Source organism: Panicum virgatum, chromosome 1N (assembly GCF_016808335.1).
Source record: "Panicum virgatum strain AP13 chromosome 1N, P.virgatum_v5, whole genome shotgun sequence".
Classification (NCBI taxonomy): domain Eukaryota; kingdom Viridiplantae; phylum Streptophyta; class Magnoliopsida; order Poales; family Poaceae; genus Panicum; species Panicum virgatum.
The window spans coordinates 1,660,978-1,688,591 of NC_053145.1; the positions used below are offsets into that span (position 1 = coordinate 1,660,978).

At 44.7% G+C, this 27,614-nt stretch overlaps 1 long non-coding RNA gene across 2 annotated transcripts; it reads left to right on the top strand.

The window, feature by feature from the left end:
- Window positions 1–25,666: 25,666 nt before the first annotated feature.
- Window positions 25,667–27,538, top strand: LOC120654467. Of its 2 annotated transcripts, XR_005667075.1 has the most exons (5): window positions 25,681–25,866; window positions 25,962–26,043; window positions 26,495–26,667; window positions 26,846–27,009; window positions 27,375–27,538. It is a non-coding gene; the product is annotated as an uncharacterized LOC120654467 (long non-coding RNA). The 2 variants fall into 2 exon arrangements; XR_005667074.1 differs by having other exon boundaries at window positions 25,667–25,866; window positions 25,962–26,667.
- The last annotated feature ends 76 nt before the right edge of the window (window positions 27,539–27,614 follow it).

Here is a 27,614-nt window from a genome sequence, read left to right on the forward strand (position 1 = left end):
CCCGATTTCGGTTGTGAGAGGTTTTGTGCTCACCTCACCGGAGTGGTGAAGAGCAACTCTAGTGGAATCGAGGTGTGGAGTGGTTTCTTGATTCAAGCCGGCTCAAGATCAAGAGGTTCTTGATAAATGAGCGGTTGATTCTTGGAATCCACCTCAACGTGGATTAGGGGTGACCGGCAAGTCATCGACACCACGGGATAAACTCTTGTGTCAAGCTTGGTTACTTCTCGTGCTCACTTTAATTGTTGTTTTACTTTGAGCAATTTACTTTACTAGAGCTTGATTTGTATCTTGTCACCCTAGGTTGTAAACCCATCTAGAGATAGTAGTAGCATAACATAGGGCTTTCCTTTGTTACTAATTAAATTTCTCTAGTGTTATTGGTTTTAGTTTTTAAACCGCCTATTCACCCCCTCTAGTCGGTGTTCTTGATCCTACAAGTGGTACCAGAGCTAAGTACTCCATTAATTGCGGATTTAACCATCTTGGAGTAGAACAATGACTAGTGATCATGGGATTCATGTTGGGAAGCCACCGTTCTTTGATGGGAACAATTATGATTATTGGAAGATTAGGATGTCGGCTCATCTCAAAGCCATGAGTAGAAAGCTATGGAGAGTAGTAAGTGATGGATATGTCATTTTGGACCCAAAGAGTTTGACACCCCTAGATGAGGAAAATGAGACACTAAATGATCAAGGGGTTAATGTGCTCTTTAGTGCTCTTGATATGAATGAATTTAATAGAGTCAAGAGCCTCACAAATGCAAATGACATATGGAAGAAGTTCATGGAAATTCATGAGGGCACATCAACCGTAAAGGAGAAGGAGGCCAAGTTGTATTTGTTTAAAGGGAATTTTAGTGAATTCACCATGAAGAAGGATGACAGTATAGCCGAGATGTTCAACCGGCTAAATGACATTGTGAATGACCTCAAGGGACTTGTATTTGAGGTACCGGATGGGGATTTCAACCACAAATTTCTTAGATGTCTTTCGGAAAGATATGACACAATTGTGACCTTACTTGTAAGGTCAAATGTGAAGACCGCAACTCCCACACAAATATTGGGAGAAATTCTCACCCATGACATGTTCAAGAAATCCCAAGATGAAGCTCATGGTGGAGAAATTGATGTGAAAAAGAAAAGTGTGGCATTCAAAGCTCAAGATAGCAAAAATGAAGAAGAAAGTGGGTGCCAAGAAGAAGAATCGGATGAGGAGATGGCTCTCTTTGTCAAGAGATTCAATAGAATGATGAGCAAGAAGAACTTTGGCAAGAGAGGTCAATCATCAAGAAAAAATCCTTTTGTGGACAAGACTTGCTTCAATTGTGGTGAAGTAGGTCATATCATTGTCAATTGTCCAAACAAGAAAAAGGACAAGAAAAATGATGAAAAGAAGAAGAAGAAGTTCATCAAGAAGAAGAAGAATGGCCAAGCTTATTTTGTTGAATGAGATTCCGATGCAAGCTCCGATGATGATGATGATGACAAGCCATCCAAGGGAGTTGCCGGGATCACCATCAAGGAGGCTCCATCACTCTTCTCTACACCACATTGTCTTGTGGCAAAGGGTGGTGCAAAGGTACAACAAGATGGTGAACTTGATGAACTTTCATATGATGATCTTGTTGAAATGCTTAATGATGCCGATGAATTCATGACAAAAGAAAAAGCTAAGTTGAAGGACTTGAAGTTGAAGTTTACTTCTCTTCAAGATTCCTATGAGGAGCTAAAGACTTCTCATGAGAATCTCAAAGAAACTCATGAGAAGCTTGAGGAAGCTCACAATACCTTGCTTAGTCATGAAAGAAAAGCAACTTTGAGCATTGGTGTTAGTTGTGATTTAATTGATGATAAATCTTGTGGCTCTAGCTCTACTAGTTCTCTTTGCACCAAAATTGATAACCCTTCTTGCAATGAATCTCTCATTATGGAAAATGATTTGTTAAAGAAAGAGGTCTTTGAGAAAAGTTCACCTTCTTGCAATGCACTACTAATGATTTGAGAAAATGCTATGATAGTAGAGCAAAGTTTAATCATTGTTGGGCAAGCCAAAAGTTCACCTTGAACAAGCAAGGGTTTGGATATATTCCTAAGAAAGGGAAGAAGGCTTTTGTGCAAACCAAAACTACCTTTGTGAAGCGTAGTGGCAAGCCATATTGTGAAAAATGCAAGAAGGTTGGCCATGTTGAGAAGAATTGCACCAACAAGAAAGTCATATCCTTTTATTCAAGTTACATACTTATGAAAAATTCAAATGGCAATGTTAGTGCAAAATTTGTTGGGATACCTATAAATGGTGCTAAAAAGAATGTCATTTGGGTGCCAAAAGTCTTGGTCACTAATGTGGTCACTAACGTTCAAGGACCCAAGAAAGTTTGGGTACCTAAAAGAGTTACTTCCTCTTTGTAGGTGAATTACAAGTCCGGAGGAAGACATTGGGTGCTTGATAGTGGATGCACTCAACACATGACCGGAGATCAAATGATGTTTTCCTCTCTAGATGAGAATGTGGGTGGCTATAGTGACATCATCTTCGGTGACAATAGCCGGGGCAAAGTCAAAGGAGTTGGTACAATTCCTATCTCAAGCAATCATTCTCTTTCAAATGTATTGTTGGTTGATTCTCTCAAGTTTAATCTCTTAGCGGTCACTCAACTTTGTGATTTTGGATATAAGTGTAGTTTCACTAAAGATGATGTTGTAGTGACTAGCTTGGATGGAAAAGATCACATCTTTACGGGATTTAGACATGAGGATGTATATCTTGTGGATTTTGCTACTAAAGAGGTAAATTTGTCCACTTGCTTATTCACTCAATCATCTTTGGGTTGGTTATGGCATAGAAGGCTTGGTCATGTTGGCATGAAGCAACTCAACCGACTTTTGAAGCATGATTTAGTAGTTGGCTTGAAGAATGTGAAGTTTGATAAAGATAAGCTTTGTAGTGCATGTCAAGCCGGAAAGCAAGTTGCAAATACTCATCCCACTAAGAGTGTCATGTCAACCGAGAGACCATTGGAATTATTGCATATGGATTTATTTGGTCCTACAACATATAGAAGTATTGGTGGAAATTGCTATTGTCTTGTGGTAGTGGATGATTACTCAAGATATATATGGGTTTTCTTTCTTCATGACAAGGCCGATACATATGACACATTCAAGAAATTCTTTACAAGGGCCGAAAATGAATTTGAGCTCAAGGTGAAGAAAGTGAGGAGTGACAATGGAAGTGAGTTTAGAAACACAAGAGTTGAGAAATGGTGTGATGAGAAAGAAATCAAGCATGAATTCTCAACCAAGTACACTCCGGAACAAAATGGTCTTGTTGAGAGGAAAAATAGAACCTTGATTGATATGGCAAGATCAATGCTCTCCGAGTATAATGTTTCGGATAGCTTTTGGGCCGAAGCAATCAACACGACTTGTCATGCCTCTAATAGATTGTATTGCCATAGATTTCATAACAAGACCCCATATGAGTTGCTCATTGGAAGGAAGCCAAATATATCATATTTTAGAGTGTTTGGCTGCAAATGCTATATTCTCAAGAAGGGAACTCGGTTATCAAAGTTTCAAAGCAAATGTGATGAGGGTTTTCTTCTTGGATATTCATCTAATAGCAAGGCTTATCGGGTCTACAACAAAACACATGGCATTGTTGAAGAAGCATATGATGTTGAGTTTGATGAAACCAATGGGTCTCACAATGAACAAGAAAATCTTGATGATGTGAGAAGTGATGGTTTGAGAAATGCAATGAAAAATATGTCAATTGGTGATATTAGACCAAGAGAAGAAGATGAAGATGGTCCTTCTATCTCTATTAGAGTAAATCCTTCAACTTCTATCTCAAATGATCAAGCACAACTAATTGTACAAGATTCTAGTAATGATGATTCTCAAGTACAAGATCAAGTTGGTTCATCTAGTGCACCTTCTTCATCAACTCAAGAACCCATTGTTCCTCAAAGAATTCATCATGTTCTTACAAAGGATCATCCGGTGGATCAAATCATGGGTGATATTAGTAAGGGTGTCCAAACTCAATCTCGCATTGCTTCATTTTGTGAACATTATTCTTTTGTATCTTTTTTTGAACCTAACCGTGTATATGAAGCATTGAGAGATCCGGATTGGGTGAATGCTATGCATGAAGAATTAAATAATTTCACCCGGAATCAAGTTTGGGATTCAGTAGAGAGGCCCAAGAATTATAATGTTATTGGCACAAAATGGGTTTTTAGAAACAAGCAAAATGAAGATGGAATGGTTGTGAGAAACAAGGCAAGATTGGTAGCTCAAGGCTTCACTCAAGTCGAAGGTTTGGATTTCGGTGAACTTTTGCTCCCGTTGCTAGATTAGAAGCTATTAGAATTTTATTAGCTTATGCTTGCTCTCACAACATTAAACTTTTTCAAATGGATGTGAAAAGTGCTTTCTTGAATGGCAAGATTAGTGAACTTGTTTTTGTTGAGCAACCTCCCGGTTTTGAAGATCCCAAGAAGCCAAATCATGTATACAAGCTCTCTAAAGCTCTTTATGGTCTTAAGCAAGCTCCACGAGCTTGGTATGAAAGATTGAGGGATTTTCTTATTTCTAAGGGCTTCAAAATTGGTAAGGTTGATACTACTTTGTTCACTAAAGATATTGGTAAAGATTTGTTTGTTTGTCAAATTTATGTTGATGATATTATCTTTGGTTCAACTAACCCAAGCTTTTGTGAGGAATTTGGTGAAATGATGTCTAGGGAATTTGAGATGTCCATGATTGGTGAATTGAGTTTCTTTCTTGGACTTCAAATCAAGCAACTCAAGGAAGGCACCTTTGTGTGTCAATCAAAATATGTGAAGGATATCTTGAAGAAATTTGGTATGGAAGATGCAAAACCAATCAAGACTCCTATGGCCACAAATGGGCATCTCGACCTAGATGAGGGAGGTAACCCGGTTGACCAAAAGCTTTACCGTTCTATGATTGGTAGTTTGCTTTATTTGACCGCATCTAGACCCGACATCATGTTTAGTGTTTGCATGTGTGCACGATTTCAAGCCGCACCTAGAGAATGTCATTTGACCGCCGTCAAAAGGATCTTGAGATACTTGAAATATTCTCCTAATATTGGTTTGTGGTATCCCAAGGGTGCTCATTTTGATTTGGTTGGATTCTCGAATTCGGATTATGCGGGGTGCAAGGTTGATAGGAAAAGCACCTCCGGTGGTTGTCAATTTCTTGGAAGATCTCTTGTATCATGGTCATCAAAGAAGCAAAATTCCGTGGCTCTTTCAACCGCCGAAGCGGAATATATCTCGGCCGGAAGTTGTTGTGCACAATTGTTATGGATGAAGCAAACTCTTCTAGATTATGGTGTGAAATTTGATGAAATTCTCTTGTTGTGTGATAATGAAAGTGCCGTGAAGATTGCCTCTAATCCGGTTCAACATTCAAGAACCAAGTATATTGATATCCGCCATCATTTTCTTAGAGAACATGTGAACAAGGGTGATATCAAGATTGATGATATTGGCACGGATGATCAATTAGCCGATATATTTACCAAGCCTTTGGATGAATCTCGGTTTTGCAAGTTGAGAAATGAGTTAAATATCATTGACTTCTCAAATGTGGCTTGAAAACTAGCACATGTGGTATATGGTTCTTTAATGCTCTCCTTGTTTCATTTTTCTGAATTTTTGAGGTATTTTTGAGCCATTTATGAGTTTTCATGATTCTACTCGATTTATTTTTGAATTCTTGTTGAAACTTGCTCATATGAGTCTTTTGAAGGTTTTTATACAATATTTGAGATTTTTGGATTTTTATATGAGCAATGATCCCAAATCGGAGTTGGAATTGAGAAAATTGGCACAATTCTGGACAGTCTGAAATTTGGTACTGCGGACAGTCCGCGGGTAAGGGGCGGACAGTCCGCCAAAGGACCGCGGACGGTCCGCCTGTGCTGGGCAGTTTTTACCAGAGGCAGTTTCAGTCGGTTGGCAGTGTAAAAAATTCAACGGCGGACGGTCCGCCAGGATATCGCGGACAGTCCGCGACTGGACAGAAAGGTGGGGTCGGCCAGACTTGACTTATATTGGATGTTGTAAGCATCTAGGCCCTCAAGGTATGTTTCGGTGATTAATGACAACCATTATTGTGACTAATGAGTTTGTGCAGCTTAATAGATCATTATCGCTCATTTGGTCATATGTCAAAAGAGGCCCCTCAATTTCGGTTATTCTAAAAGGCGATCTCGGTTTTCAACTTATATATGTCAAGGCTAAGGATCTTTCTAGTCCTAAGTGTCACAAGGTTGAGAAGGACACTTAGGTTAGTATAGGTTTTATAGTTTTGTAGTGATCGCACTATTAAGAGGGGTTAAGGCTTAGTAACTTGAGCATGGACATGGTCATTTGAAAATGGATGCACACTATGGTCACTCAGGTTTCTAGAAGTTCAAATAAGTGGTTCTCAAACTATATCTCAAGAATATTTGGATTTCATTCAAGACTCAAATCAGAAAAGACAAAATCAGAAAAAGTCTATACACCGGTTTAACCGACGCTCTCAATTTTCTATACGTCGGTTAAACGAAGTCAGCAGAGTCTGGACAAATTCAATACACCGGTTAAACCGACGTGTTTGAATTTAACGTCGGTGCATTTGTCCAGAGTTGGTTTTTCCAGGGAAATTCAAGTTCTATTCACCGGATTAACCGACGCTGTTTGAATCAAGACGTCGGTGCAATTGACCAGTGAGATGGTTTTTTCAGAGGAATTCAAAAGTTGTACTCACCGGTTAAACCGACGATAGGTTTGAGTTAACGTCGGTGCAGTTGTCCAGAGACTTGATTTTTCAGTGGTTCAGTGGACAACTACACTCACCGGTTAAACCGATGCTACGTCGGTTAATCTGCCCCAGTTGTAACGGCTAGTTTTCAGAAGAGGCAGTTTACATTCACCGGTTAAACCGACGATGACAATGGGGGGTACGTCGGATTAACCGGCGCTACGTAGTTTTCTGGCAGCTTTTCTCCAACGGCTCTATTTGTGTGAGCTGTATATATATACCCCTCCAATGGGTCATTTCGCCTACTCTTGACACCAGGCAACATCCAAACACTCATACCATAGTCAAGAGCCACCTTGAGCTTCATCATTCACATACTTGTGCATTCAATCAATCAAGAAGCAAGATTAAGGACTTGAGTAGAGAGAAGCTAGTGTGCATCCGTTCTTGGTGATCGGTTCTTGCTCAAGTGAAGGCCTTAGCTTGTTACTCTTGGTGATTGGCATCACCTAGGCGATCTTGGTGATCGGGGTGTTTCTCGCGGAGCTTGCCAAGGATTGTGGGAGCCCGGAGAAGAAGATTGTACGTGGCTTGATCTCCACCACGCCGGGATGGTGAACGGAGACTCTTAGTGAGCGCCCTCGTCTCGGTGACTTGGGAGGTGACAAGACTCTTTGAGAGTGTCACAACGTGGATTAGGGGTGTGTGCCAACACATCGATACCACGGGAAAAAATCCGGTTGTCTCTTGTCCATTCCTTTTATTCAAGCATTTTCCTTCATGCAATTTACTCATGTGCTTGACTTAGAGATCATAACTTAGCTCTACCTTGCTAGGCTTTACTTTGTTTTTATCTCTCTTAGCTCGTGTAGGTAGCTTAGTTATCCGGTTGGTGAATTGGTGCCCTACTAGCTTTGCATAGGTTAAGGTTGCCTTACTTTGTTTTAGAAATTGAAAAAGGCCCAATTCACCCCCCTCTTGGTCCATCGATCCTTACAATTGGTATCAGAGCCTCGTTGCTCATTTGGATCATTAGGCTTCACCGCCTAGAGCTATGGCCAAGATGGGTGGTTCGCCGCCTCACTTCGAGGGCAAGAACTTTGCTTATTGGAAAGTTCGCATGGCCGCATACCTTGATGCGATTGCCCCCGAAGTGTGGTTGGCCACTAAGACCGGATTCACCGGAACTCCCACCGCCGAGCAATTAAAATGGAATGCAAAGGCTAGAAATGCAATTTTCGAAGCCATTAGTGAGGAAGTCTTTGCTAGAGTAAATGACATGGACTTAGCAAGTGATATATGGAAAGAGCTAATTGAAATTCATGAAGGCTCCACAAAAGTCCGTGAACAAAAATATCACTTGTTTAAAGCTAAGTATGATTCCTTTAAAATGCTAGCTCATGAAAATTGCAATGATATGTACTCTCGCTTGAATGTCATTGTCAAGGACATTAATGCTCTTGAAATTTCCAAAATTGACAGTGGCTCCATCAACCGCAAGATTCTCATGCTCCTTCCGAAGCCCAAGTACAACATTATCAATGCTATGCTTCAAAAGGAGAATCTTGATACAATGGAAGTGGGAGAGCTTGTGGGCGAAATTCGCGCTCATGAAATGAGTATCCTTGGTATGACCGAAGAGCCAACAACAAGCAAATCAATTGCTCTCAAAACCAAGGCCAACAAGCACCGCAAGCTCAAGATGATCAAGCAAGATTCAAGCTCAAGCAATGAAGAAGATGATCATCATGAAAGCTCATCCGATGTTGAAGATGATGGAGAGCTTGCTCTTATGATGAGAAAGTTCACCCGCTTGAATGACAAGATCAACAAGAAGGGGTTCAACTTTGACTCTAAGAAGGGAATGTTCCGGCCAATGGATGTCGAGAACAAAATTTGCTACAATTGTGGAGAAAAAGGTCACATCCGTCCAAATTGCCCCAAGCCGGACAAAAGAAACAAGGATCACAAGAGCAAGCATCGCCATGATTCAAGCGATGATGAAGAAGAAGAAAGGAAGAACAAAAACAAGAGACTTGGGAAGAAAAAGAGCCATGACAAGAAGACCAAGCTCTTCCCAAAGAAGAAAGGGCACACCAAGAGAAGCTTCTTGGTGGAAAAACAAGAGTGGGTGACCGATGTCTCATCAAGCGAAGATTCAAGTGATGAAGAAGACATAGTCACCATCGCCCTCACAAATGAAGAACCATCACTACCTCCACCTCCAATGTGCCTCATGGCCAAAGGTAACTCTAAGGTATGTGAGAGTGAAGATGATAGTGATGATGAGCTTGACCCTAATGAGTTTGCTAACCTCATTAATGAGTATACATCCGTCATCAAGAGGGAAAAGGGCAAAGTCAAGATTCTTGAGAGCACTCGTGCAAAGTTAGAGCTTGCCCACTCCGATTTGCTTGGCAAGTACAATGACTTGCTCAAAAAGCACAATGAGTCACTTGTACTTGCTAAGCAAGTTGAAGAGAGCCACAAAAAGCTTAAACAAGAGCATAGGGAGTTGGCTCACAAGTATCAAGAACTTGAATTTGCCTATGAAGCAATTGACCCAAGTCTTGAGAACTTTGCTCATGAAACTATTGAGAAGGTCAATGCTTCTACTTCATGTGATGACCTACTCATTAATGCAAATGCTACTAATGCTTTGCCCAAGCTTGCACCTTCTAGGGAAAAAGAATTGATGGATCAAGTTGCAAGCCTCAAGAGTAGTGTGGAGAAGCTCTCAAGAGGAGAATACATCCACAAGGAAATTCTCTTCAACAATGCACGTGACTATGGCAAGAGAGGTCTTGGTTCATTTCCGGAGCCAAATCAAGGCACTACTCCTTCTCCGGAGATCAAGATTAGCTTCATCAAGGAAGTTGGATCATATTGCCAACATTGCCAAGTCACCGGGCACCACACTAGGGAGTGCACTTTACCATCACGTCCTCTTCCTAAATTACCCAAGAATTACTCTTCAATGTTTGAAAATAACCATTTTCTCTTGAGTAAAGTGAAGGGCAAGGTGAAGGCCCAAAAGCTCTTGTCACACATGTGCAAGGCCCAAAGCTTGTTTGGGTTCCTAAAACTCAAAAGTGAATTCTCATGTGTGTAGGTGAACTACAAAGCCGGTGGAAAACATTGGGTACTTGATAGCGGTTGCTCTCAACATATGACCGGCAATGATAGCATGTTCACCTCCCTTGAAGACCCCGGCGATCATGAACATGTCACCTATGGTGATAACTCAAGGGGAAAAATTTTAGGTTTGGGTAGAATAGCAATCTCTAAAGATTTATCTATTTCTAATGTTTTGTTTGTAGAAGCACTTAGTTTTAATCTTATTTCAATTGCTCAATTGTGTGATCTTGGACTAACGTGTGCCTTTGACAAGAATGGTGTTGTAGTAACTCATGAAAAAGACAAGTCATTGGTATTCACGGGGTTTAGGCATGGCAACATTTACTTGGTGGATTTCTCTTCAAAGCAAACAAGCACCATGACATGCCTCTTCACCAAGTCTTCTCTTGGGTGGCTTTGGCATAGAAGAATTGCTCATATTGGCATGAGCAACCTCAAGAAAGCCCACAAGAGAGGGATGATCACCGGCTTGAAGGACGTCACCTTTGACAAGAACAAGCTATGTAAAGCATGTCAAGCCGGGAAGCAAGTTGCAACACATCATCCCATCAAGACGATGTTGTCTACCTCCAAGCCGCTCGAGCTACTTCACATGGATCTCTTTGGTCCAACTACATACAAGAGCATTGGTGGTAACCTCTATTGCCTAGTAATTGTTGATGATTTTTCACGTTACACTTGGGTTATGTTTCTAGGCGATAAGGGTGAAACTCCGGAACTCTTCAAGACATTTGCAAGAAGAGCTCAAAGGGAGTACAACTCCCCAATTGTGAAGATCCGGAGTGACAACGGCACCGAATTCAAGAACATGAAGATTGAAGAATGGTGCGATGAAGAGGGCATCAAGCATGAGTTTTCCGCCACCTACACGCCTCAACAAAATGGAGTGGTGGAAAGAAAGAACAAGACTCTCATCACCCTAGCTAGAGCAATGTTGGATGATTATGGCACGTCCGAGAAGTTTTGGGCGGAAGCAATCAACACGGCGTGTCATGCATCCAACCGAGTATATCCTCACCGACTCCTCAAGAAAACTCCATATAAGCTCATCACCGGGAAGAAACCAAATATATCATACTTTCGAGTCTTTGGTTGCAAATGCTTCATCTATAAGAAGAAAAGGCTCGGTAAGTTTGAAAGTAGATGTGATGAAGGTTTCTTTCTTGGTTATGCATCAAACTCCAAAGCATATAGAGTATTCAATCAAACCTCCGGGTTAGTTGAAGAAACATGTGATGTGGAGTTTGATGAATCTAATGGCTCCCAAGAGGAGGTTGTTGGCTATGAGAATGTAGGTGATGAGGAGATTGATGAAGCTTTGAAGAATATGTCCATTGGGGATATCAAGCCGGAAGAGGTGCATGAAGACAATGATCAAGGGGGAGGACCTTCCTCATCTACACCAAGCACCTCCACGGCGCCCCAAGTGGATGAAGATCAAGAAAAAGATGATACACAACCTCAAGAAGATGTGCCAACGCCAACACCCCAAGTTCAAGAACAAGAAGAGCAAAGTGTTCCACCACAAGCACAAGTCACTCATGATCCACCCCAACAAGCATCAACGCAAGTACCGTTAGTGAAGCATGGTCGCATCTCCAAGGATCATCCAATTGGTCAAATCATTGGTAGTCCATCAAAAGGAGTAAGAACTCGCTCTAAACGTGCTTCATTTTGCGAATATCACTCGTTTGTTTCTTGTATTGAACCCACTAGCATAGAGGAAGCGCTTGAGGACTCGGATTGGGTGATGGCCATGCAAGATGAGTTGAACAACTTCACCCGCAATGAAGTTTGGGTCCTCGAAGCTCCTCCGAAAGACAAGAACATCATCGGCACCAAGTGGGTCTTTCGAAACAAGCAAGATGAACATGGGGTGGTGATACGCAACAAAGCAAGACTTGTGGCAAAAGGGTTCTCTCAAGTCGAAGGTTTGGATTTTGGTGAAACTTTTGCTCCGGTCGCAAGACTTGAAGCTATCCGTATCCTTCTTGCTTACTCTTCACATCATAACATTAAGTTGTATCAAATGGATGTGAAAAGTGCATTCTTAAATGGCGTTATTAACGAACTTGTTTATGTTGAGCAACCTCCCGGGTTTGAAGATCCGAGGAATCCTAACCATGTTTATAGGTTGCACAAGGCACTCTATGGGCTCAAACAAGCTCCAAGGGCTTGGTATGAGAGGCTTCGTGACTTCCTAATCATGCAAGGCTTCAAGATCGGGAGGGTGGACACCACTTTGTTCACTAAAGACGTCAACGGGGATCTTTTTATTTGTCAAATTTATGTTGACGATATTATCTTTGGCTCAACTAATGATTTACTAAGCCATGAGTTTGCTACCATGATGTCTAGGGAATTCGAGATGTCCATGATTGGCGAATTGACCTTCTTCCTTGGTTTTCAAGTCAAACAAATGAAGGAAGGGACATTCATCCATCAAGAAAAATATACTAAAGATATCTTGAAGAAGTTCAAGATGGATGAGTGCAAGCCAATCAAGACACCCATGGCAACAAATGGGCATCTCGACTTGGATGTGGACGGTAAACCGATTGATCAATCCCTCTATCGTTCTATGATAGGGTCTTTGCTTTACCTTACCGCATCTAGGCCCGATATAATGTTTAGTGTGTGCTTGTGTGCCCGCTTTCAAGCTAACCCAAAGGAGTCACACCTTTCGGCTGTGAATAGGATCCTTCGGTATCTCAAGCACACTCCTAGCATAGGCTTGTGGTACCCCAAAGGCGCTAGTTTAGATCTCTTGGGATACTCGGATTCGGATTTTGCCGGAAGCCGTGTGGATCGCAAGAGTACCTCCGGGGGTTGCCACTTGCTTGGGCGTTCTCTAGTTTCTTGGTCGAGTAAGAAGCAAAATTCCGTGGCTTTGTCCACCGCGGAAGCGGAATATATAGCGGCCGGTGCATGTTGTGCCCAAATCCTATATATGAAGCAAACCCTTTTGGACTTTGGTGTGAAACTAGATAGGATCCCACTCCTTTGTGACAATGAAAGTGCCGTAAAAATTGCCAAGAATCCAGTTCAACACTCTCGCACAAAGCACATTGATATTCGCCATCACTTCTTGCGTGATCACGAAGCCAAGGGGGACATTTCCCTTCAAGGTGTGAGATCCGAGGAGCAATTGGCGGATATATTCACAAAACCTTTAGACGAGAGTACCTTTGTTAGGCTAAGGAATGAGCTTAATGTGTTAGATGCGGCAAACGTCATGTAAGTTGCCATGTCATATAGAAAAATGCATACATATAGGACACTTGTCTAACCATGGTAAGATAGTGATGAGCAAGGGTTTAGCTAGAGGTGGTGGTCCACTTGTTTTCCTCTAGGCTTGTAGAAAGGCTCATCATGAAGAAGCTTCCCGTGGGTTCAAACTTGACAAGTAGATCTTAAATTCTTGTTATGCATTTCTTGTCATATAAATGTGCACTTCATGTTTACTTTACTTTCGCATGTGGTTGTAGTTTGCATCATCATTGCATGCGTAAGGGTCACAAAGGAGATCACTTGATGAAAATGAGACTTGTTTTCATATACAAGATCTTAATTCATGAAAAGTGAAAAGAGCAAATTGTTAGGTGCGTTATTGCCTAGTGAGCAATGTCATGATGAGTTTGAAGCTTTCTATCTTCAATATTCCTATGACACGGCTCATACATTTTATTTGGCGTTTTGTCTCTCTTGCGGCTTTTCCTTGTGTTTGAAAAGAAATTTATTTAAGCAAGTGTGCTATCCTATTTATTTTGAGGGGTAAAGTCGCCTATGCAAGTCCATTAACTTGAGTTTATTTGAATTTTATAAGTTTATTGGACTTAGCATAGAAGAGTGAGCTGAGTGTGGGGTTTTTGGCTTCACCGGTTAAACCGACGTTCAATGGAGCATCATCATCGGTTTAACCGGTGTTACTAAAGTTTGTCTCAGCTCAGTCAAGTTTCAGGCGTTCAACCGGCGTATACAAAAGTCACATCATCGGATCAACCGGTGATCATAAATGCAAATCAGACCTAGCAATCAACCGGTGTTTTGATCAATCAACCGACGAGTACACTTTTGGTATCATCGGTTCAACCGGCGTTCAGTTTCAGATCTGCAGAAGCCTCGGGTGAACTACACCGACGCAATCAACCGGTGATCAAAACCTAGGCGTCGGATCGACCGGCGTTAAGAAAAATCGTGGGCCCACTTGTCATATATCTCTTGAACCCGCGCCGCCGGCCTCTGTTTCGCTCGACTCCTTCACGCCGCCGCCGCCCGACTCGCTCCTCTCGCGTCGCCGCCTTCCCTCCGCGCCGCGCGCCATCCGCGCCGCTGCTCGCCTGCAAGACCACCGTCGCCGCTCCGCCACAGCCCACGCGCCGCCGTGCGCCATCCGCGCCGCCGCTCGCCTGCACATCGAAGTCGCCGCCGCCGCGCCCTCGCGCTCGCCCAGCGCCGCCCGTGCGCGCCTGCGCCGCCGCCTGCGCGCGTAGCCGCCGCCGCCGCCGCTCCACGCTACTCCACGCCGCTCCACGCCGCCACTGCCGGGCGCCGCCGTGCTCCACGCCTCCACGCCGCAGCCGCAGCCACGCCGCAGCAGCACCCGATCAGAAGCTCGCCAGGTGCTCGACGATTTGCTTGAGCTGCCTTTTTCGCGCCGCGTTCGTGTTTCGCACACCGTCAGTCGAGATGGGTCGCGAGAAGAGGAAAGGGAAGGAAGTTGTGGTCGAGAAGCCCGCTCGCAAGCGGACTCGTGCAGAGAAGGAGGCCGAGAGGGCCGAGATGGTGGCCAAGGCCGCCGAGGAGCAGGCATCAGGCCGCGCTCGTCCGTTCCAGATCAGGGAGGACCCCAGAGGCAGAGGCAGAGGCAGAGGCAGGGGCATGGGCAGAGTGAGAGGTGCCAGGGCCACCAGAGCCGCGACAGCAGCAGCAGCAGAGTCAGATCAGTCAGATACAGCTGCAGATTCAGATTCAGAGGCAGAGCAGTCCGAGCAGTCTCAGGGGCAGAGCACACAGGAGTCACCGACTCTACGACGGTCTGGCCGCACTCGGCAGACATCCCCAGCAGCAGAGACTTCACCAGCGACCGAGCGTCGCACTGGACCGAGGACGCGAGGAGGTCACCAGCCACAGGAGCCTCGCAGGTCCACAGCTGCAGCAGCAGCAGCTCGTAGAGCCGAGGCCCTAGAGGCCGAGCGCGCAGTGTTCCGTATGGACACTGTTGTGCGTCTGGAGCCAGGTGTGCTGCTCCAGAACTTGACCCGAGCCAATGCGGCCAAGGTCAAGAGGCTCAGGTGGAGTGTTGACGAGGAGGTCTGGTTCCCGGTGACCCGAGATAGCAGAGTCGACAGGAGGTTCTGGACTTTGCTACAGGCCAGTTTCTACGAGACCTACCAGAGGCGGGGCCACCGGATCTTTCAGCACAGGGTTCTTGACTGGGTCTCACTGAGGACAGCCGCAGGGGGAGCGGATGTGAGAGCACACTTTGCTCATTTCAGAGGTCTGCCTAGACTGCTAGAGATGGAGCAGAACCGTTATATCGAGGACTGGGTCAGAGTGTTCTACGCTACAGCTTGGATAGCCCCCGAGCGCAGAGCTGTACACTTCATGTTTGGAGGGCAGGACTTTGGTTTGTCGAGGGCGACCATTGCTGGTATTCTTGGAGTTGACCTGGTCGACGTCTCGCTGCACGAGAGGGTTTACGGGGACTCAGATCCACCCCGCAGGGCGATGGTTGGCGGGATTGCTCCTTCTCACGAGGCGATCACTCAGTGTTTCCGCCAGCCGTTCCCAGCCTCTTACGCCAGAGTGCCGAGCTTGCTGACCCCAGAGGCTTACGCTATTCACATGGCACTCCGGAGGACTCTGTTACCGAGGAGTGGCTACCCAGAGGGGTTTACGGGACTGCAGCAGCTCCTGCTTCTACACATCCTCACTCACGAGCCGTTTGACATAGTTGACTTTATTCTGGCTGAGATAGAAGATGTGATCACAGACGGGATGGGTGTGGTGCGACAGTTTCCCTATGCGCACTGGATCAGTTACATATGCTCTATGATAGTGCCAGCAGAGTCACCCATCAGTGCTCCTTACCGTCACGACGAGGCTCCCAGGTTCCCTGTCTACCGACCCACAGCTCCACAGGACAGGAGGAGGGGCAGACACGCAGATAGAGCAGCGATGGCTCGACTGTCACCGGAGGTTCAGGCACGAGTGGCAGAGGAGGATGAGGCACTCCTAGCAGCAGAGGCACAGCTTCCCGGGGGAGATGATGAGATTCACTGGTCTGAGCTTGAGTCAGACTCCTCCGACGACGTTGAGTACTTTCCTTCAGCTGCCCCAGCCAGTCACGATCACGAGGCAGGAGGTTCAGGACAGCCAGCACCTCCGACTTCAGCAGCTGCTACAGTCTCTGAGTCTCAGGTGACTCAGCCGTCCGAGCTCACTTCACTACTACAGCAGCTCGTGACCCAGCAGAGAGAGGACAGGCTTGCTCAGGAGGAGGCCAGGAGAGCCCATGAGGCTCAGATTGCTGCTATTCAGAGAGAGGCAGCCCGAGAGCGTGCAGCGACAGAGGAGCGTTTTGTCGGCCTCATTGACAGAGTTTCACAAAGGACAGACGCTCAGTTCCAGCAGATGCAGCAGGGCATGATGGCGATGTTCGGGATGATCTCCCAGCTTTACTCTCACACCGGACTCGCCCCACAGCAGCAGCAGCCCGGACTTCAGGGTGTAGGAGCACCTCAGCTTGCCGTCACACCAGCTCCTCCTCCTCCAGCTCCTACTGCAGCTCCAGCTACCTCAGCGACACCGGAGACCACGTTCTCGATGTCAGCACTCTTTGGGTCTGCCGGTCGTCCGCTCTTTTCACCACTGCCGGCGACCACACTCTTTCAGGACTCACCGCCAGCGGTTCAGTCGGTCGCCCTCCCCTCCTCACTTCAGGCAGCACCTTCAGGGGGAGGAGCAGTAGAGGAGTCCCTGCTTCCACAGTCGACGCAGCCGGCAGCCTCAGCAGTCACCTCTTCAGAGATTGATACTTCTTCTGCTGACCCGGTTACGACTTCTACGGATCCTCTACCAGGCAGTGCCAGCACGAGAGCCTCCACGACAGTTACTCCCCCAGTGAGCTCAGACCCAGACCAGCAGCTTCCGTCTGTCACCGAGGGTGAGAGTTCTCCGTCCGACGACGACGACCCGGACCGCTTCGTCGCCGTACCACGACAGCACGACCCGTAGCTCGCCTTTTTGGTGTTTTGATGCCAAAGGGGGAGAGGTGTTAGGGGGAGCACCAGAGTTAGGGGGAGGGTAGAGCTAGAGAGTAGAGCTAGAGAGAGCTCGTAGTTATCAGGACTTTGTTTCTTTGTATCACATTTGGTGTTAATTCATGGATATGTACTTTTGTCGCTTGAGTATGCCGTTCTTTGAGACATATCTATGGATTTCGTTTGAGCCTTTGAGCTCTTTGGTCCTGCTTTCGAGTTTGCTTGTGTTTATCCTGTTTTATCTTTCTCGCTCTCTCGTTATTTATGTTTGTGTTGTCATCAATCACCAAAAAGGGGGAGATTGTAAGCATCTAGGCCCTCAAGGTATGTTTCGGTGATTAATGACAACCATTATTGTGACTAATGAGTTTGTGCAGCTTAATAGATCATTATCGCTCATTTGGTCATATGTCAAAAGAGGCCCCTCAATTTCGGTTATTCTAAAAGGCGATCTCGGTTTTCAACTTATATATGTCAAGGCTAAGGATCTTTCTAGTCCTAAGTGTCACAAGGTTGAGAAGGACACTTAGGTTAGTATAGGTTTTATAGTTTTGTAGTGATCGCACTATTAAGAGGGGTTAAGGCTTAGTAACTTGAGCATGGACATGGTCATTTGAAAATGGATGCACACTATGGTCACTCAGGTTTCTAGAAGTTCAAATAAGTGGTTCTCAAACTATATCTCAAGAATATTTGGATTTCATTCAAGACTCAAATCAGAAAAGACAAAATCAGAAAAAGTCTATACACCGGTTTAACCGACGCTCTCAATTTTCTATACGTCGGTTAAACGAAGTCAGCAGAGTCTGGACAAATTCAATACACCGGTTAAACCGACGTGTTTGAATTTAACGTCGGTGCATTTGTCCAGAGTTGGTTTTTCCAGGGAAATTCAAGTTCTATTCACCGGATTAACCGACGCTGTTTGAATCAAGACGTCGGTGCAATTGACCAGTGAGATGGTTTTTTCAGAGGAATTCAAAAGTTGTACTCACCGGTTAAACCGACGATAGGTTTGAGTTAACGTCGGTGCAGTTGTCCAGAGACTTGATTTTTCAGTGGTTCAGTGGACAACTACACTCACCGGTTAAACCGATGCTACGTCGGTTAATCTGCCCCAGTTGTAACGGCTAGTTTTCAGAAGAGGCAGTTTACATTCACCGGTTAAACCGACGATGACAATGGGGGGTACGTCGGATTAACCGGCGCTACGTAGTTTTCTGGCAGCTTTTCTCCAACGGCTCTATTTGTGTGAGCTGTATATATATACCCCTCCAATGGGTCATTTCGCCTACTCTTGACACCAGGCAACATCCAAACACTCATACCATAGTCAAGAGCCACCTTGAGCTTCATCATTCACATACTTGTGCATTCAATCAATCAAGAAGCAAGATTAAGGACTTGAGTAGAGAGAAGCTAGTGTGCATCCGTTCTTGGTGATCGGTTCTTGCTCAAGTGAAGGCCTTAGCTTGTTACTCTTGGTGATTGGCATCACCTAGGCGATCTTGGTGATCGGGGTGTTTCTCGCGGAGCTTGCCAAGGATTGTGGGAGCCCGGAGAAGAAGATTGTACGTGGCTTGATCTCCACCACGCCGGGATGGTGAACGGAGACTCTTAGTGAGCGCCCTCGTCTCGGTGACTTGGGAGGTGACAAGACTCTTTGAGAGTGTCACAACGTGGATTAGGGGTGTGTGCCAACACATCGATACCACGGGAAAAAATCCGGTTGTCTCTTGTCCATTCCTTTTATTCAAGCATTTTCCTTCATGCAATTTACTCATGTGCTTGACTTAGAGATCATAACTTAGCTCTACCTTGCTAGGCTTTACTTTGTTTTTATCTCTCTTAGCTCGTGTAGGTAGCTTAGTTATCCGGTTGGTGAATTGGTGCCCTACTAGCTTTGCATAGGTTAAGGTTGCCTTACTTTGTTTTAGAAATTGAAAAAGGCCCAATTCACCCCCCTCTTGGTCCATCGATCCTTACAGATGTCCCTCTCACTCTCCCCCACCAAACCGCACATATTCTCCAAAAGGCTCTCTCTCTTACTCTCTCAAGCACGTGGGGGAGACAACAAGGTCAAGCCTTTTTGGAGTGGTTCCCGGACGGTCCGAGCACATCCCCGGACTCTTCTCAAGATTGTGCATCATGTCCTCTCGGTATTTTGATGAATCCCTAACTCTTGTACTTGGATTTCTTTATTGGAAAGAGTTAGGGTTAGATGCTCCGATCTATTTTTTGGACCATGGATTCTTGAAAATACTTGGGGGATCTTATTCCTAGTGATGAGGAGATGCTATAGTTTAATTTTGGTTGGTGGATTTGAATCGAAACTCAAAATGTGGGTGAATCAAAGATGAGGGCGATTTTGTGTTCCTGCGCAGAACAGATGGGTCGCGGACAGTCCGCCTGCTGGACGCGGACGGTCCGCCGTGGTAGTTCATGAACCGCGGACGGTCCGCGTTCAGAAGTGCGGACGGTCCGCTAGTATCAGATTTTTCAGATCAGTGCTGAATTGAGTTATATCATTAAGGATTGATTCTATGACTTTAGTAATTGTTCTTATGGTTAAATCTTGATCTCAGGCCACCTCGGAAGATCATCAAGGCCACTGCTTCAAAAATTAAGAAGGCAATGACTTCCAAGAGACAAATAGACAGTGATGACTCGGATGATGTGGATTATGCTCCAAATGTCAGTGAGATGGCTGCTACATCTTCAGTGGGAGATGTTGGTGATGAGTCTTCAGAGGAAGATACTAAGGGGGTTGACAATGATGTTACAGATTTGATGGGGCTGGATCTACCTAGTCGACAGTGGACTGCAGAAAGCTATGCAAATGCAAGAGCAGTGGATCAGTTCAGCTTGCCTCGTGACACCAACATTCTCTTCTTCAAAACCGAGGTACAAAAAGATGTTTACTTTGGTCATCTAATTAAGAAAAATGTATTCAAACATCAGACCATTGACATAGGCTACATGAGACAACAACAAGTCATGACTGATCTAGTAAGATTTCAGCAAATGGGGTTAGCTAATTTTCTGCAGCATAGGTGTGATTGGAATGAAACTGTGATACGCCAGTTCTATGCCACTCTAGAGATCAACATGGTTGAGGAAACATTTAGGTGGACAACTGGCAAAAGAACCTATGGTGCTACATTTGCACAGTTTGCTGAGGCAAATGAATTGGATTATAATTTCATCACTAGTGAGCAAAGTATGAATATTGTGTTAGAAAACCCTCTAGATGAGAATGACTATCCCATGTTCTATGAGCCTGCACATCTTGGAATTGCTAGAACTTTTGGGGGCACTCAGGGTCTGAAGCATCATCCTGCAGTGATCAATAAGATTGCTAGAGTCACATTCATGCCTAAGAGTGGCAACAAGGACAAGATTAGAGGATACTATTGGAATGTGATATCTCATATCATGAATGGAAATAGAATCAATGTCATTACTCTTATCATGGATCAGCTTGCAGATTTGAGGCTAAACATGGAAATGAACTTATATTTTGCTCCATATATTATGTCCATCATCAAGGTTAAGACTAGCTTCAGAGGGATATGTGAAAGCAAGCACACACCTTTCAGGCCATTCAAGAATGACAATGCTTTTCTCTTGAGGCCTTTGACTCCCTTCCCTGGAGATGATATGGATGCTGAAGCACAGGGGCAAGATGATAGTGATGATGGTGCTCACATGGGAGCAGCTGCAGCTCAGCATGCCATGCCACCACCGCATCCTCCAGTACAGCAGCAGTGGGCTCCTCCAGCTGGCTATTTTGACCCATACTTTGCATCCATGCAGGAGAGCATGTCCTCTCAGATTGCGGGGTTGGCCAGTCAGATGCAGAATCAGATGACCCTAAACTTTCAGAACATGCAGCAGCAGATGCTCCAGCCCATGATGGCTAACAGGGGTTTCATGAGAGTTTACACTCAGATATAGCAGCTCTTGACTCACGTTTTGAGGATTTGCCCTCTTCTGAGCAGTTTGAGCAGTTTGAGCAGAGACAGGAGCAGCTAGAGCAGCGCTTTGATGCCTTCAGCACAGCCTTCACTGGATTTTCGGATCACTTCTACTCGGTATTTCCGGCTCCAGTGCCGCCTCCAGAGTTCTACCCGCACCAGCCGTTCTACCCACCGCCACCTCCTCCACCAGCCGTTTGACTTTCTTGGCAATTGATGCCAAAGGGGGAGAAGGAGCTTTGGAGTGCTTGGATCTAGGGGGAGCTCATGGACTTCTTATGGAGATCATTCGTTTTCAGCTTCCGCTTGCCTCTCAAGTTTTATTTGTGTCTTTCATGAACTCTATTTGAGACTTGTGTTTGGATTTGAACATTTGGTTTGTATTATGTGATGAACTATGTTAGTTTATGCTACTCTTATCTATTTATGTTCATCTTGTGGTTGTGAGGTTGTGCTAACCATGCTAAAGTTCATATCATATATATCTTGTATCTTGTATGCCTCGATTTCCACTTGTAGGGAAAACTCCGTCAAAAGTTTCAAATATATATGTGTACTTGATATTCATGCAAATTTATATGCACATATCAAGGGGGAGTTCTCTCTACTCATCGAACTTGGTGAATTTATTCATACCATATTCTGAAATTTTCATGAAAATGAGTAAGTTCTTCCAAAGTTCAATTCCAAGTCCACCTTATGCCTAGCGTATAAAGTTGACTTGAAAACTTTTATCACTCCAAAATTAAGTGTTGTCATCAATTACCAAAAAGGGGGAGATTGAAAGCATCTAGGCCCCTAATTCGAGTTTTGATAATTAATGACAACGATTTGTGGATTAATGATTTCAGTTGAGATAATGAGTATAGGTTGATCCACGGATGAAAGAGATTTGATTGTGAGCGTATGAAGTTTTGGAGATGATGAGCAAAGCTCGAGCTCAAGGCAAAGGTATAAAATAGGGCTTTTGTATTTTACCGGTCACAAGGCGTTTAGTGGATGAAAAGTGACCGGATTTGTTGGATAGATAGCCGTACTATCAAGAGGGGTTGTGTACTCATGCTTGACGGGTCTTTAGTGCCATTTTGCTCAAAATGTCTAGTTGCATGCATGAGGGCTAACGGCGTTTTGAAAAGATTTGAAAAAGACTAAGTTTGAAAGCTGACTGAGTAACGGCGGACAGTCCGCACCAGTGGGGCGGATAGTCCGCGACCGTTCCAGAGAGCCTGCAGAGTCTCTGGTGGGCTCGCAGACGATCCGGCCCAGGTGGGCGGACGGTCCGCCACTGTTTTTCAAATGTGTACCAGAAAGGGTCTGTCTGGTGTGAGCTTCAAAGTTGAACGGCGGACAGTCCGCCCATGGGGCGCGGACGGTCCGCCGGCTAATCTCAGGTTTGTACCAGAGAGGATGTTTCTCTGGTTTGGGCTCAAAAGTTAAACTGCGGATGGTCCGCTCCTGATGCGCGGACGGTCTGCAGGCTAATCTCAAAATTGTTCCAGAGACGATGTTTGTCTCTGGTGGGTTGGAACTCTTAACTGCGGACGGTCCGCCACTGGGGCGCGGACGGTCCGCCAGGGCTTAACGGCTAGTTCTGACATGCATTTATTGCACTCTGACTCACTGGTTTATAACGGCGGACAGTCTGGTTTTTGAAACGCGGACGGTCCGCGACTTCGCAGAAAAGAGTGTAACGGCTAGTTTTTTGAGGGGTGTCTATATATACCCAATGCCCGGCCATTGGGAGGGTCTCTTGGCCATTTGGACAGCATTCTTGACACATTAGAGCTAAGGCATCCCTCTCACACACACACTTGCTTAGAGATTGCATTCTTGAGAGTGTGAGAGCTTCCTAGTGCATTGCATCAAGAGTTTGAACTTTGTGGCATTAGGAAAACTTCAAGCAAGCGTCATCAACTTGTTACTCTTGGGAGTTGCCGCTCCCTAGACGGCTTGGAGAAGAGGATTTCGTGGAGCACCTCCAAGGAGATTGTTGAGGAGCCCCGATTTCGGTTGTGAGAGGTTTTGTGCTCACCTCACCGGAGTGGTGAAGAGCAACTCTAGTGGAATCAAGGTGTGGAGTGGTTTCTTGATTCAAGCCGGCTCAAGATCAAGAGGTTCTTGATAAATGAGCGGTTGATTCTTGGAATCCACCTCAACGTGGATTAGGGGTGACCGGCAAGTCATCGACACCACGGGATAAACTCTTGTGTCAAGCTTGGTTACTTCTCGTGCTCACTTTAATTGTTGTTTTACTTTGAGCAATTTACTTTACTAGAGCTTGATTTGTATCTTGTCACCCTAGGTTGCAAACCCATCTAGAGATAGTAGTAGCATAACATAGGGCTTTCCTTTGTTACTAATTAAATTTCTCTAGTGTTATTGATTTTAGTTTTTAAACCGCCTATTCACCCCCCCCTCTAGTCGGTGTTCTTGATCTTACAGCGGCGCCTCCGTCCGCCGCCACGGTGAACCCGGCCGCCTCCGCTTCGGCCGGCGGGAGGCCGCGGTCAACCCGGCCACCTCCGCTTCGGCCGCGGGGGACCTCAACCGCGCTGGCTGCACCCTCCACCCTGACGCGCGCGCCTTCGGCCTCCGGGTCCGCCGCAGCCGCGTGGGGCGTGCGGAGCGGCCACGCCGCCTTCAGGGGCGGGGGAAGGCTCCGCGCCCGGCGTGCGGGCCGGACGGCCTGCAGTGCGGCGTGCGCGTCCACAACGCCTTGCTGGAATTCGAGAGGTCCCCATCCCGGAGGCGGCGCCGGCGACCAGCAGCCTGGCTGAAGTCAGCCTCGAGGCGCTCCTCCTATCCCCTTCCTCCACTCCCTTCTTCCCCCGCTTCCCCTGCCCGTCAGCGCCAACGTCGTCAAGGTCGCGCCCGCTGGCCGCCTCTGGTGGTCAATCGCCAGATCCGCCGCCCCCTGTCCCGGATCCGTCGTCTCTGAGCCCGGGGTGGCCTTCTCCCTGTTGTCGGCGCCAGCTCCTGGGCTATGGCCGCAGATTCGTGCCGTGGTGAGGGGCAGCAGGCCTGATCCGCTTGGGCTCCCATCGACAACGCTGCCCGCCGTGCCTCCTGGTGCTTGCGCTACTGCCACTGATGATGGGTTTGCGGCCTCTCCGTTCTTTATGCTAGAAAGCCGTCAGGTTGCGTGCAGAGGCTGCCTTCATCAGGTAATACAGAAATTCCACCTATTGCTCGCTCTTTTTCTTTTCATATAATTACTATATTAGTTTCAGTTGTTTAACATATCCGGATTGCCATTTGATTCATGAATCCATGCTACTATAAACCGTAGCATAATTGCTGCATTTGTAATGGTAATGCATCAGGTTTTAAGTTTCCCATTTATTGATGGAGCCTTGAAAAAACAACTTTGGAGGATGGTTACTTTGAACACAAGATGTGCTTAGTGAAATATTGTTCTGCTTAACTTCAGAAAACTTTACATGAGATCAATCTATAAATATTAAGTTTAATAGAGTTATAGCTACATTTTCTTTGAGTATTCGAATTAAAGTGAATGTTTCATCTTGTTGCCATATCTCACCAGTAGATAATAGGAGGGACTAAAAACATATGCTTCAATTATCAAGGTTAATTTCAAGGTTTGTTTGCTCATGAGATTGCTAGAGCATGGTATCATTTCTGTCCAGTTAATGCATTTTCATATTGCATTCTCTAATTATCTTCTTACCTTTTGGATTCTCTACAGGTCAGGATCAATTTGGAACTTACATGGGAGATGCTTAATATCACTCTATCTTTCTAAGGTATGGTTAGCCAGCTACTCAGCTACAAATACTATACCATTTTCAATGTGTTATTAGGAGTTTTAAGATATAGCTGTTGCAAATCTCATAAATCCGTGTCGTTTTGTGTTACAACTCACTGCAGCTAGAGTGCTAGAAGGGATCTGAGTTCTTGATTGGTCTGGCGATGAGAAGCTGCATCACCAGAACATCGTCAATCTCAAAAAGGTCGTCACCTTGCCAGGTTTGACAAATATAACGCGAATTAGATCATTTTCTGGCAAACTCCGTTTGTGCAGAGGATTAAGACTTGTGTTAATAGTTTCAGGGCCAGAGAAAGATGAGGAGAGGAAGCATAGTATGATTCTGAACAAAAACACCATTGAAAGTTGGAACCATAGCCCCTTGATTGGATTTAGGGATCAAGGCCGACGTTGTGGTGGCTTGCAGTCGCAGACCACTTGTGTTGGTGTTTTTTTTTCCTGGATTTGTTTGGTCGTTCTCCCCAAGATTGCAGGTTCTGCTGCAATAAACAGTTTCAATGTTTAGGGCATTTCTAGCTGAACTGAAATGGTGATCTCGCAATTGCATTAGAATTAGGCTCTCCAGTTGATTCACGTATTCTTTCTTTTGAGATTGGCTTGATAAATGAAGCATGAATCTACTATTCTGTTTCTTGGTATAGGATCCGTGACTTACATATTGTGCACATATTGAGATTATTTTCTTCATAGATATCAACCGTGGCATGCCATGACGTTAGTGTAACATTTTGGTTTATTTAAACTTGAATTCTATGCATGAATTTGTTCCTTCAAAATGCAGGACAAGCAGGCTATAAAACATACTTTGGAAGAAGAAGCTAGGAGGTGCCAGAGGCTGGTGCTATGGATTGATTTTGATAGAGAGGGTGAGAACATAGCATATGAAGTGATCGGAGTTTGTATAGGTTTGTGGACATGTGTTAGTTAAGTATTAGGCTACCTTAACGATTTAAGTATTAGGCTAATTTTAACGAATTTGACTGAAGGTGATCCCTATCAGGTTCTATTCTTCATAAACATGTGGGAATCAGACAAATCATATTAATTTATTTTCAAGTAATGATTCAAGTATTGATACAAAGGTAAGACTGAACTTTGGCTTCAAAGCAAGTGCTGTACTGCATGGAGAACATACATACATGGAACCCTGAGTCGAGTTCAGTCTTAGAAGTATATAGAATCCATGTTTAATTCACTTCAGTTTATATGGAAGACTAGATATATATGACTGTATGTTCAAAACCACACGCAATATTCAGACTCAAATGCCAAAGTCATGCTAGAAAGCTTTTTAAATTTAGTTATCTTTTACATATGGGTGGCTCAAATTAGATTGTTGGGATGAATTAGTTTGTTTATGCTCAATTTGTTAGCGCATCAAGCATCTAAATTCTAAATTTTTTCCAGTGTTGTTTTGTATCTTGGCTCTACATTTGACAGTGACAAACAAACAATGTGCTTTGTTTTCTGGAGATACATGGTTTCAGCACTGCACATTTACTCATATTTCTGGAGCTTTAACCCCTCTCGCAGGTTACTGGACGAAGAGATAGAGCCAGGCCTTTGACATTCAAGATGGAATCAAGTGATGCATGGAGTTACTCGGGGGCAAATTCTGGTAATCCTCAATGCTTTCTTTATAGTTTGGACTCAAGAACCAGCTCTGCGGCCATATAATTGGATCTGATTGATGCAGTTAAGTCCTGGTAATGCATATACATTTTTGGTGTTCATGTCCAGAGAACTAGTTTGTTTCAGAAACTGATTGAACGATGCTAGGTATTTGTTTGCCTTTTGCATTAATAAGCGTGTGACACTAGAAGTAGCATCTATGCACAAAATCTGTGTATCTGATCATCTGCTCCTCTTATGGTCATTTTGCAGATGTTATTTGGAAGATAAGAACGGTGGTGGAATCTCTGCATTGATTTTGTAGGGATTGCATTGATAAATCCATGCGGCTTGGGTATGTTCCTAGATATTATCTGTTAAGACTGGAAGTACATTTATGTTGGTCAGCTCTCCATCCCAAGCAAAAACTTGCAAAGGTAAGTGTCCAATGTTGAAGTGCACATGTTACACACTTTTCCTTTCTGCCCTTATATGTATGTGTAATAGTCGAGATTACTCAATACTGCCCTTATATTCTTGACATTATTGACCCCTATCTATTATGATAATGTCATTCCCCTTACTCATCTCGGCATTTTTTCTGTATCTTTTCACCTGATATATGTATCTTTTCTGTCACATTTTTTCTGTCACCTGCAATACTTATCACCTGCTATCTGTATCTTTTCTATCACATTTTTTCTAAGTCATTGAAATGTTAGTCCGTGTTTCATTTACCAGCAGATGATTTTGAGCCACACAAGATTTATCTCATCTCCTAAATTTGGGCTGAACATTGTAGATAGCAGGCCCAAGCTTGTTGCTGGTTCCCCAGAAGGATTTCCTGGTCATGTTGATGGGAAGGTTCGAGAGGCAAGGATGAACCATCCAAAGGGATTTACAGTGGATGACAGGGGTAACATCTATGTGGCTGATGCCATGAACATGGCCATTAGAAAAATCAGTGATACAGGTAAGCTAAAATGTCCTGTGGTAGTGTAGATCCATATGCTTTTGTTTGTTCCTTGTGCATCCTATGTTT